Genomic DNA, 9,734 nt, shown 5'->3' on the forward strand with positions numbered 1-9,734 from the left:
TAATAGGCTCACCAAATGCATTGGCAGGCCCAATCATATGGGTTAGGTGATGCACCTTTTTATAAGGGATTTCTCTCCCATTGATAAATGAATGCCCTGTATTTTCATTAATAAATCATTTGATGTGGGATAAAGAGTGGCCAATTGTTCATTAATAAATCATAGTCCCAAAAAGGCTATAATCACAAACAATTTGGGGAAAACAAATTATTTTGGACATATTAATTATTAGTTTTTGAAGTTATAAAATAAATTTACTACACAAACATGAATTTATATTTACTTTGAATTATTAAACAAAAATTAAAAAAACTATCGTTGTAATAATATTTTACAGTTGATGTGTGTATTAAGTTATTTAATTTGGCATCGGGTTCAACTGTTTGACCCATGACCCTTTTTTGATATCTGGATTGATTTTAAAACATTGCTAATGTGCCACTATCACTACGAAACACAAAGTTCAAAAAATGAATACCTTGATGGTAAAGTTAAATGTTAACAAATAGATAGGAGAGACAGTATAGTTTTATGCACATATTTGAGCTTCTGTTTTAATAATAGATTTTGTAAAAAAATTATTATTATTATTATTATTATTTTTTATTTTTTGAGAATGTGTAGTTAAAATAGAAATCAAAGTTTTAGATTTACATATATAATTATTTTATTGAGAAAATAGCATTGAAAATAAGTTTTGAAAAATGGGGCTCAAGAGCTAAATATATCTTTGCTGAGAAATTTTGAAATAGTGCCCATTATATTTGGAGTGATAAGATAAGGTCCCAAAAATAAAGTGGTCTCAATAATAAAGTGATTTTCCACTAAAAAATATTGAAATAAATATAATTTTAAAACAATAAAAATTAAACCTTTTAAGGGTAATGAAAAAGTAAAGGCATTATAAACATTTGTAATTAAATTAAATCTAGTAAATTTTAAATATTTTTAAAAAAAATGAAAACTATAGGCTGAAAGTTTAATTTGTACAATAAAAAAATTACTATGCTTATTGCCTTTTCTCCATATTTTGTTAATTTTTTGTTAATCTAGTTTATTGTAATGGGTACTTTTGATATATTTATAGAGCCCCTGTTTGACAATCATTAATACAAAAAATATTTTTTTTTTAAATTCATTTTCAATCATATATTCTCACAATAAAATATTTTGCACATAAATTTAAAACTTTCTTTTTCTACTTTTTAACAACACATTCTTTAAAAAAAAATCACTATTCCAAAACTTATTTTCCCCCAAAATAAAAAAAAAAATTCATTATAATGATTTTTGAACATTGGGCATAACTTTTATTTTTATTCCTACTTCAGAACTTGTGTAAATTTTTTTCTTAAAGAAATGCGAACTTTAAGAATCCACAAAATGCCGTAACCATACATCGATTTATATCTTGTAATGTCATGTCTTTAAAATACATAACTTATTCCAACAAAGATAATGCATATTTTATTACAAACATAATTTAACTTGGGAGCAACTATTTTCATCATCATTTTTATATATCTATCCACTTTTAAAAACTTTTCTATATTAAAATTTTAACCATATGTAAATTTACTTGACCATTGTTTGACAACTATTAAAATGAACTTTTTTTTTACTAAAGAAAAATGAGTTTTGAAATAAAGATTTTTTGGACTATGTGGTTAAAAGATAAAATGTTTTGGATTTTACATGCAAAATATTTTTATTGTGAGAATGTGATAGAAAATAAGTTTGAAAAAAATGTTATTTTAATGGTTGTCAAAAAAAAAAAAAAAATAAAACGAAAAAAATCAAATAAAATTCATCACTCTAAATTCATCCATTGATATTTATCCTCATTAAATACTTTTATACATTTTATATTCTATTAGAATTTATGCCCATATTTGGTGGCATTAAAATCATTTTTTTAGAAGATTTTAATAAAAGTTTATAAAATTGTGTGATTGAAAAGTCATTGGTCTAATGAAATATATAGTTAAAATTAATGTTGACTTTGACTTGGATTAAAATTTAAAATTTATCCCTAAGAAACAGTGATTATGTTTAACTAAAATTCTAATATTCATAAAACATCTTCTTCAACAAAAGTCAAAGCAAATAATGAAACATCATTATCGCTAATACATAGAAGCATAATAATACACGAAGAAGATTTTAAAAGATAAGAATTATCTTTCGTTTTTGAATTCATGTCAATGGTTTAAATTTTACACAATGCTTTCAACGTGGAACATTGTTATCAATTTTAGGGTATTTTTGCATACATATTACCGAAACGATTGATCAGCTCCAACATATGAAAATGTTGGCAAACACATGTTGTGTGATTATTATGGCTATTAGGGGTGGATCCAAAGAGTTCGAACTGTGGGGTCAAAAATGAAATTTTTTTCGAACAACGTATTATTAACGAAAATAAGGGTAGTATATTCAATTGAAATTTTTAATGACTTTTTGGGACTTAAAAAGTTTAGGGATATTCAATTGAGACTTTTTGAGATTATCTAAAAGTCACGGTTTATTCAATTGAGACTTTTTATAAGTTTCTATAAGTCTTAGGGTATTTAATTTTTAATGACTTTTAGAGATTTTTATAAAAATCTCTGGAGTACTAACTTTTAAGTAGAAAGTACTCATATAAAATTTTAAAATTTGTCTCATGAATCGCGAGATTTTTGGTAGATTTTCACAATTTTTTTTCCATCTTTCTTTCTTTTAACATTTTATGGACATGTATAATTAAAATTTATTTTTTCTATTGATTATATTTATTTCTATTTTTTATTCTTTCTTTCTCTTATTATTTATCTCTATTTTCTATGAAAAAATTAAATTGAATTCTTGTAACTTTTTTTTCCTTTTTTCATTCATTTTTTTTTGTGAAAAATATCTATTTTTTATTAAATTATAAAATTTTATATGAAAATTTTATAATTAAATTATTGATTTTTATTTATTTTAAAAGTATACTATACTAATAATATTGAATCACATATATGTATAATTATTATTATTATTTATTTAATTAAGGTCTTAAATTTTTATTTTTTCAAATGTTTTTATTATATGAAAAGAAGAAAGGAAAGAATGGGGAATTGTGGGAACTAAGTAAGAATTTCACACAATTGTACTAAATCCATGTGAATTCAATTTCAAATGAAAGTTTTTAAAAGTCTTTTGAATTCTACAAAAGTCTATAAATGTTTTAAAATGAAAGTCCCATAAAAGTCTCTGAAAGACTTCCACTAATTCCATACAAATTTATAAAAGATCCACGAAATTATAAAAGTCCTCATTTAAAAAAAGTCAATCAAAGTCTTTAAAAGTCCCTATTGTCTTCATAAGACTATATGCTACTATAATTGTTGCCTACGGATTTTTATATCCAAACCCTACATTAACATACCATTTTCAATTTTTCAAGGTAGCAAGAGCCAACCGGCCAAGGGTTGAGCCACTGAGGCTTGAGGGACGGTCGGCGGTGGAAGGCTGTGGCAAACTCAACTAGCGAAGTCACGAACAAAAAAGAGAAATCGATGGTTCGTACTTTGGGAAGAATTAGTAAATGGACATGGATTGGGAATGGGATTATATCTATAGACTATGAATATGGACCATATGATATGAATATAGATTTAGGATTTAGGCTTTTTGGGCAATGGATAAGGGAAATTAATTGGGTTGGTTGTTGGCAGTGGCAGACTTGACACCGGTAAGACTGGAAAGTTATGTTTTCAGCAGGGGGAAAAATTTCAAAACATTGTGGGGTCATTTGACCCCTTTCTTTTTTTACGTCCCCACGTGGGTCCACCCCTGATGGCTATTGTTAATCACCTTCAATACCATGTTTCAGAATATCTTGAGAAGATTTACCAACGTGATTATCTGTCTTTTTGTCTGTAATTTAATAGTGTTGTTGTGATAACATTTCAAAATTGCGTCCAATTTTCTCGTCGCTTAATAAATTCCCCCCATCAATTCTTTTTTAATTTTAAACAGTAAAATAATGTTATACCAAATATCTGCAATGTCAGTTCGAAGATAGTTTTCAAATTGCTTTATGGTATAATTATATAGAAAGTAAACGTTTGACTTTGAAATCCTTTATCTAACCTTAATACATGCTCTTATAATAATTTCTGATATTATTCTATTATTATTTTAATTTATTTTTAGTTGATAAAAAAATATATGCATATAGTTTAGCACTTGATATGTATTGTTAAAGTAAAATCAGAAGCGGAAGATAATTGTGAATTAATGCTACAAAATATAATAAATTAGTTTCAAAAGCTAAATAATTTATTAATAATAACTTGTAACGTTTTATGGTTTTCTCGATGATGGACACGCTAAATCATGCTCAGGTATCATCACACCTACAATAATACAATCAAACGCTCACTAAATAATATGCATATGTGCATGATTTACAATATTTTTCTAATTATTATCTAATAATCGAACTTCATATTTCTTCTTACTATTTCAGCTTATTCATTTTTGAAGTCTTTGGGATCGAATACCATTATGGTGTACAATATGAGTTCAAGATATCAATATGATCAATAACATGCACATCATCCAATGTAGTGGGTCTATCATCGTCCACTGAGACCAAAAGCCTATCGAGACTTAGTGTACTGCACTGAAAATGTAACAGATAGAAATTAGGTATAGCTTATGTATTTGATACTCATTGTGTCAATCCATTGTTCCGGATTCGAGAATCTAGCGCCTTTCTTGAATTTATTATATTTTGTGATTATGTTTCTTCTTTTAAATTGCTGATTCTTGTAGATAGTTAGACATCATTAGAACCAAACTTAAAAATTGTTTGTTTGTTTTTATTGATTGATACCATTTTTAATTAATGTTAATAAATAGATCATAAGTCCTTGTGGGTTCGACACCTTCAACTTGAGGGATAATTATGCAACACATACAAGATGCAAACAACAATATTACTATGTTGCCTTTCTACGCAAAAGCTATGCAACCAACTTTCAAGGGCTCAAGTTATTTGGAGATGACGACAACAACAACAATATTATCAACAATAACAACAACAACGATAATAATAATAATAATAATAATAATAATAATAATAATAATAATAATAATAATAATAATAAATTGTATTATCACATTGAAAATTGTAATAATTTGTAGCATGCATAATTATAAATTTTGAGTTAAGAGTTCTTACACGAGTTGGTGAATTCCAAGATTTTTTTGAATGGTTGAATCATCTTGCTTTTTCAAGCTTCGAAATTTGCATTTTCTTGTTCTCCAATGGTCTCAATCTCAATCACCATGAAAAGAGATTATTACCCACAATCTAAATGCTTAATTTTGTGAATTTTCATGCCACATATGTGCTTCTAAGCACTTTTTTATTTTTGAGTGATTTTTCATATGAATTTCACTTTATTATTTCTCTCTCTCTCTCTCTCTCTCTCTCTCTCTCTCTCTCTCTCTCTCTCTAAGTGTAAGACAAAGAAGTTATGGGAGTTATATAAAATCATGGAAGTTGGTAGAAATTGAGAGAAGTTACGAGTTTGAATTCTATTTAAACCATTTCCTCCAATTCACTTTAATAACTTGCGAATCGGGTCACTCTACATGGGGGACCCACAATTCGTATTTTTCAGCATCTCCCACTCGGACATGAAGTGCTTAGCCCAAACAACAAGTGATAAGGAATATCACATGTTAGACCCTTCTTAAGGTCTATCTTACAAATATATCATGTCACAAATGAATATATATTAGAGCTCATGGTACTATAAACATGTTGGGGATATATAGTAGCTATATTAGAGGAATACTTCTTGCTATACCCCAAACTTATATTATAACATTAGTTCAAGTAATTCTGATCCCTCGAGAATTTATGGAACATACTTGAAACCCATATTCTATCATTGTATTCACAACTATGTTCTATACCTTGAATGGTTAAGCACAATTGTTCAGTTGGTTAGTAGAAATATAAATGTTGGTTAAAATAGTTTTCCTTTCCTATTTAATTCATTCAATTTTAAAACGGTTGCTTTCCTAGACATGTCCCATCAAACGGAATCAATCATAATCATTGGTAACATGCTAAAGTAATAACATCGAAATAAAATCTCAGAAATAGTCCAAAGTCATAAGGGTATATATGAGGCTATATAAACGTCAAGGTCTCACACAATGAGGAAGCAATGATTCATTAACTTATTTACCCAATATTGATCATAAAAGCACACATGATATAAAATACGTGCTACAATGTTTTCTTCATTTCTTAGAGCATATGTCATATTCTTTATAAACTAATTAAACAATATTGTACAGATCCTAGTTCAAGTGTTCTCCTATACCTAACTTAAGTTCTTCTTATGTTCATTCTTCTAGCAATTTCAAATCAAGAACTCGATTTGGCTACTAGACAGGTTTAATTGATAGCAAAATATATTTCAATTATTTATTATAATCTCATCTTGATATCCCATCAAGGCGATCGGATCATGCACACAACACGATCACTTTGTCTTATCTCAACACACTTCAAAGTGTTTGAGATGTTTATTCATGTGAATGAACAAATATCAACCTGTTCGATATATATATATATATATATATATATATTCACAAAGAAACTTTCTTTGCTAATGTGTCTTGTGATAATACCATCAAATATTTGGTCCCATCCTGATACTTAAGATCTTCTACACGAGATCATTGCGTAGTTTTTATAGATCTTATACTCTCAACTAGTATCATTACATACCCAATACATCTATACCAGTCAATTCTTCAGCTATCAAGATATACGCAACAAGTTATACTTCTTGCTATTCTAAATAGCAAGAGTGCACAAGTCTAATAAATAATTTTGCTCTACTAACTCTCATTCTTAGTCCACATTTTCATATCTATTCTATTAACAAGTTATTCTTTCAACTACAAAATAGAATAACTAACCTCAGCACTATTCAGGTATTATAATATCCTTAGAGATAATATTGATACCTAGCAACTAAATTCATGGCATGACAAATTTTAGAACGAGTATACGTCATAGCATACTTTCCTTAATCGTACTAGATATGGTTCTTTGAATATTTCTTTGTACACTTATGGAGTCTTTGGATATATATATATATAAAGACTCATCTGGTCGCCTTCCGATATAGAAGTATTAACAGTGTAGAAATTGCATAGTTAAAAATATTCTAAAGTCTTTATAGTATACATCTTTTGTTGCATAGAATAGAATAATCTTTTTAACAAAAAATGTACAGTTTGCTGAACACATATCCTTCGTCTCAAAGATTGAGGACAACCATTTCAAAATGGTATTAATACAATCCTTCTCATGCTTAGCTAGTATAATGTCATCAACATCAATTCACGTCGATCTCTTTAATCAATTCTCAATTGAGAATGAAAATACAATCTTTAAGTCTATCTGGTGTAATGTAAACTTAAATACATTATTATTGCTAGCATCAACTTATGGAATTGAATCTCATTGCTAAGGAAAAAATGGTTTACCTAACTCAATATACTCATGTTGGATATATCATTTCTCTAAAAAATAAGCTTTATCTATTATAAACTCATTATTCTTCTACTTAATTTCTAAAAACTTGAATGTTCTCAGTAAACATAATGTCGAATTGGAACTTTCACCACATTTCAAATTAGATTGGAATTCTGTACTCTATATCTACTTTCATCATTTTTCTCAAAATTCTCTACTGATTTTTTGAACCAATAATCATTGAAATTAAATAGCTCTCAACTCCCTGTCAGAACTAAGAATCATTGAAATTAGATATTTCTTAGACAGTTCTCACTCATAAACAGATTACTCCTACTTGAATTAGAAGTTTAAATCAATTCTTATATATTCAAAATTGATTTATCAATACACATTATTTTAATTTCAATAATAATATTTTCCAAACTTTTCTCCCTTACTATGAAAAAAATGTCAAATGTCATATCTTATAACCCAATATCCATTCAAAATCTCACTAAGACACCTTTTTGGATTGTCACGTGTATCTTAAAGATAAATCTTATTCTTAATTGACTCGTGTTTCCATACCCATTATCAAGAACTTATACAGTCGATTATGAGTCTAAGATAACCCATATGTGGTTATCTACGTGTCCAAACCTTATATATTCTAAAGATTTAACACAGAGAAAACACCATTAATTGATAGGTTGCAGTTAACAAAAACGTAAATTGGATTGTGTTATCTCAAACATCATAGCATTCAGCTATGTTACATTCCTTCTACCTAATGGATCATATAATTATTTATGATCAAGTAATAATCAATCCAATAAGAATTTATCTTTCATTATCTAGGTTACTAAACTCTCGTAATAAAAATTCATGCTCTCAAACAATTCTCAAAGTCTTAAATTCCATAATTTGATTTTTACTCTACTTCAGAAAAGTCTAAATTAATACAATATCTTCAACTTAAGAAAATTAGAGGTACAACTTAAATGGGTGAATCCATCTATAAATGTAATGAAAATTAAGGTTCTATCTCTATCTCTCTTAATCATAGCCCGCAAAGAATTCGAATAGATTTATTTTATGGAAGTTTAGCTCTTATAGATCTAAATGATTTTCTCAACTCAAAACCTCAAATCATTGCACAAATATCCAGAACCACAACATTACCACTATGAGTACGAAAAGAACTACACTTACAAGTTCAAGTAAAAAAACCACACTTAGAAGAATAACAATTGAGATCAAGTTTAGTTGAGTCTTTGATGATATCTTATTATTTGTATATATTTATTTTGTATCAAGTCAAAAAATCGACAATAGACTAAAGACACTTCTTGATCTCATATAAAATATGTTTCCAACTCTTAAATTCATTATCCGCACAAGATAAGATCCAATATCTGTAGTGTTGATACATAAACAACATTAAGAGGAACATATTCAAGTGTAATATCTTTAGCTTAACTACTTCAAGTTAAGAGATTCAAACCATATAGTTAAAACACTTGAAGCTTTATAATATTGGTCCTTTACCAAAACCACTTTCCAGTACTTCCTATTTGATAGGTTCTTCTTGGTTCCTTTTTCCAGTCTCCTCATCTATCCCATATTTGTTTTAGTTCATTTAAAACTTAAGATTCGAAGTCTTATGCGAACTAGAACATTGCTAAACAAGTATATATTCGAGACTTAGCAACATGAAGTTGCACATCTTTTAACTCACACAACGAATAATGTTAATAGAGATGCTTCAATTAGTAAGTCACAACGACCTTCAAAGTTTCCATCTTTTGAGACGAGACTAGTTTGAATTTACTACCCATCTAAAAAAATGTGACCAACAAAAATGTCAACATTATGCTATCTCAACTAAATCACATTCAAGAAAAATGATCATTTATAACAGAACTGAACAATTCAAATGCTCAAGCAGTAGAATATGCCTTTTTTGCTTGGCAAAGTTTTGATATTTATTCTCTAGAGTAGCATGACCCACATCAGATCTTCTGTTGTGTGGTTGATGCTCTCTAAAGCATCATATTCTTCTAACACAATCAAAATCTTATCATGTTAAATGTTATCACATTTAGCTCATCATCTTTATTAAGGTCAACAATTATAGATTTTGATGTACTGATCTATCAAATTTTAGAGTCATTTTATTCTCAATCAATGCCCATTTATGCACCTATAC

Source organism: Olea europaea, unplaced genomic scaffold, assembly GCF_002742605.1.
Source record: "Olea europaea var. sylvestris unplaced genomic scaffold, O_europaea_v1 scaffold2572, whole genome shotgun sequence".
In the NCBI taxonomy this organism is placed as follows: Eukaryota; Viridiplantae; Streptophyta; class Magnoliopsida; order Lamiales; family Oleaceae; genus Olea; species Olea europaea.